Source organism: Micropterus dolomieu, linkage group LG07 (assembly GCF_021292245.1).
Source record: "Micropterus dolomieu isolate WLL.071019.BEF.003 ecotype Adirondacks linkage group LG07, ASM2129224v1, whole genome shotgun sequence".
Classification (NCBI taxonomy): domain Eukaryota; kingdom Metazoa; phylum Chordata; class Actinopteri; order Centrarchiformes; family Centrarchidae; genus Micropterus; species Micropterus dolomieu.
In genome coordinates this window covers 16018383-16022249 of record NC_060156.1, presented here as the reverse complement: position 1 = coordinate 16022249, position 3867 = coordinate 16018383, and the positions used below count along the sequence as shown (strand labels likewise).

The 3867-nt window shown below is 40.2% G+C and overlaps 2 long non-coding RNA genes across 2 annotated transcripts in view; one reads left to right on the top strand and one right to left on the bottom strand.

The window, feature by feature from the left end:
- Positions 1–325: 325 nt before the first annotated feature.
- Positions 326–3867, top strand: part of LOC123974404 — a 4979-nt gene continuing 1437 nt past the window's right edge. Inside the window, exons 1-2 of the long non-coding RNA XR_006825844.1 lie at positions 326–443; positions 577–693. This is a non-coding gene — a long non-coding RNA (uncharacterized LOC123974404). The remainder of the gene's footprint in view (positions 444–576; positions 694–3867) is intronic.
- On the bottom strand, positions 483–2450 carry LOC123974405. Its single transcript, XR_006825845.1, has 3 exons — positions 1702–2450; positions 1360–1590; positions 483–1213 (listed from the first exon to the last, which is right to left on the bottom strand). It is a non-coding gene; the product is annotated as an uncharacterized LOC123974405 (long non-coding RNA).

The window sequence follows — 3867 nt, the reverse complement described above, 5'->3', positions numbered from 1 at the left end:
TTAGTCAACTTAAAGTAATGTGCGTAATATAAACCTAAATGCATTAAACATGAAATACAAGAAACACCTGTGCATGTTGGCACAACATTTTACAGTATAGACAAAAGAAGGAAAACACAAACGCAGAGAACCTGCTTTCAGAAAGAAAATTAAATTACATGTTTTTCACAGCATGACAGAGCAGGAAATGTATAACTAATGACATTAAAACTGAAAAGCTGTAGTTAAGTGAAAAAAACACCCCAAAGAAATGTAATTTTAATTATTACACATTTGTTAATGGAAAGCAAAATGTCTGTAATATACTGTATCAGTGTTTCCTTTAACTGTATCCTCCTTTCTTTTGTCTCTACAGCAGCCTGCCCTACTTGTTGGACCTTATTTGTTCTTGTACTTATCCTGATTGTAGCTGCTGCTGCAGTGTTGTATTTCTATAAATTCAGGTATTTTCAAGGTGCCAAGTACACTTGTACTGCATACACTTAAGTGGAATATACAACTGCTAAATATATAAGCATATACTGTATGTACTATGTAAATATTTTGATGTATATTAATTGGTGGTCCATTATCCAGGAGAGAGAGGGGGCAACGTGTCCCAACAACAGAGTCACCTGTCACTTCAGCGAGAGAAGGAGCAGAGAAGTAGAAGCCGCAGCACTAGCAGAAGTGAGAACACATGCAGAGGAAGAGGTAATGTATAATATTTTATTTGTTACAGCCCGTAGTGGCTATTTTTTATTTTCCTCAAAGTTAAAACTGTGACCCTCAAATGTTTCCATCAGTGACTTAATATAAAGCACAATAACTATGTTAGCAGTTCAAAGATATACTGTATTTTGCACTTTAGTTATGTAGTAGTACAACATACAGTGTTTCATACTATGTGTTTTTCCTGGAAACAACTGGACAGTTAGACACTAAGATCACACAGATGTCTAAAGGTCAGTAAGCATAAGCTAGCGGTTACTGTAGCTTTAGCCACAAGTAATGCACTTTCTGTGAGACATACTGGACAACCTCCAGCTCTAACTCAGTGAAAGAATGACGGCTTGGTGTTGTGTTGGATGGTGAGGCTGAGAGCAGGTGTACATCTTTAGTGGGCAGGGCCATCTACTGTGCTGAAGGGCTGGAGGAGGTCCTATGCTAAACAGATCCTTCCTTGGCTCATGAATGGAGCCAAATCTTAACGGCGTGTTTGCACACATGTTTACTGTAAGATCAAGCAGGAGAAAAAAAGAGAGAATGTTTTTCTCATTGTTTGGGGTTCTGTAGACACATGAAAAACACACATTTACGTTCAAAAGACATGAAATGGGAAATTTAATAGGACAACTATGAAGTGATTTTTGTTTTTACCCAAAAGGTCAAAGGTTAACGTCACTGTGACATCATAATGTCCTGGGGGGGCAGGGGGACACTTTTTTGGCCATTATTCAACACCAAGAATGAATTGGGCAATCCCAGATTTCACATGTAGCACAACTGGCACAGTACAGGCTTTCCACCATGTCGTCCATTCTGTCTTTCACTTTGTAATGATGATCCTGTGAGTGAGTTTCACCTGCAGCTCATAGAGACGCTCTGCATCTAAAAATGGCAGAACAAAACAAAGGCAGCTCATTTTGTGTTGTAGCATAACTACTTTTGTAATAATACAAATTATGAACAATAATATTCAGGAAATATTAACTCATAAACCTCGAAAAGGGCACCAGCGGAAATTCAGTTCGCCCAGGGTCTCCGGACGCTTTCTCGCTTTCTCTGCCAGGGAATTGCTCCAAAGATCTGTCCTCATTTGGCTTTTTGAAGAAAACTTGCAGGGATAGGCTGCTAACCTTGGCTCGGGTTGTCGGTTTGATTGTCCTTTGTTACTGCTTGCGTAACGGACGCACGTGGCTGGGTCCGAACTTCGGTGGGAGCAGTATAAATTCACTAGACTACAATAAAGCTAAAAAGAACTTGGTCGTTCTTGAATTAAAATTGCGCGACTTAACGGTCTGATAACTTTTAACAAACAAAACAAAAGAAAATATAAAGCAAGTAAGTTGCTGGAAACGAGGGAAAAGCCAAGGTCGCGGCGCTTCGCGCGTGTGGCTTGACAAGAACAAAGGAATCTTCGCGGCAAGCCGGGCCGGACTTCTTAGGGCGTTGCTGGGAGACGGACCACGCTGAGCGCGTGCTGCTGGAGAGCCGAAGTACAAGGGAAGAGCGAGAAGAGAGCGAGCAACAAAGAGCTCCGCTGTTTTGTTTGTCTGGTCCCTTGGGGCGTGTCCCCAGGGGCTTGGCTTTGTTCCCCCGAGGGCTTGTTTCCTTTGAGGGGGTGGGCTTCTGGTCCTTTAACTCTAATGTCTATTTTAAAAGTCTGTTTGTGCGTATTTTAATCAAATACCTTCCCACAATCAAACCTTAATTGTCAAATGGTTATACCGTTCTTGGTTTTAAGCATTTGATAAAAGGAAAACAATTGTCAGTAGTTAAATCTTAAAAGGGTTAACATTTCGTAGAGATCACGTCAGATTAAGAAACTTAACTAGCTTCCTGGATAATATTGGCTGTTAAACATTCTTACTTAAATATATATAAGCAAGTTATATGGAACAGAAGATTACAGCAGAAGACAGACAATGACGTAATACTTATTTTGTCCTCTTGGGGGAACTCTGGTTCCATGAGGAGACTGAAGATAGCAAATGATTATTTAATCAATTTGCTCAGGAGCTGGGGAAATTAATTATTTAACATAGGATAACATTTTGGTTATATATATATCATTTGTAAGTATAAGAAGTCAGAAGGAGCTGAAAATAATGCATTAGTTACAACATCACTTAAAAGAGCGTCAGGGATCATTGCTGAAGATTAAAAGACTGCGAAATTAACTTATATGGATTCTTCTTTTCAATAGCAACAACACAGTAATGTAACTACTCTAATGGAGTGGAGAGACCTGTTTAGTAACTTAACAAAGATTATTTAATTAAACAAGGTAATCCTAGTTTATCAGGAGACACAATTCTTGTCCCCACAAGAATGTGAGCTGTTCTCACCAATTCACATCTGGGTGTGAAGAGGAGAATATCCTTTGATGTGAGGTAATTAAACAAAGAGGAAGGTCAGGTTCCATGGTTACGTGTGTGTGTGGGGGGGGGGGCAGTTTCGGGTTTCCTGCCCTCTGATAGGCTGTTCAGGAGAAAGTTATTTTCTGGTTAGTGTTAGTATTTGTCATTTTAACAGTCAGGCACCGAGTCTTATCTCAGCTTCACCAGAGGTGGCCAGTTTTACGATCGAACTGCCCAAAACAGCACTTAGGGAAAGCAAACCTTTCATCCCCTCCTTTGGGGTTTTTTCAGCTGTCTGTTGAGGGTTGATATCTCAACCCCCCTCCTCTTTCACTCAGGGAGAGAAAAAGATTTTATTATTTGATATACAGTGGGGGAAAAAAGTATTTGACCCCTTGCTGATTTTGCAGGTTTGCCCACTTACAAAGAATGCAACAATCTACAATTTTAATCATATGTACATTCTAACAGTGAAAGACAGAATCCCAAAGAAAATTCCAGAAAATCACATCATATGAATTTATAAAAATTGATGACCATCTGATGAGGAAAAACAAGTATATGACCCCCTACCAAACAGCAAGTATTCTGGCTCCTACAAGCCAGTTAGTCTTTCTTTAAGACACAGCCCCAATCCCAACCAATTGTCTACATCAAATACACCCGCCTCACCTCGTTACCTGTATAAAAGACACCTGTCAACACCCAAACAACCAGCATCCAACATCACCACCATGGGCAAGACCAAAGAGCTTTCTACGGACATCAGGGACAAGATTGTTGATCTGCACAAGGCTGGGATGGG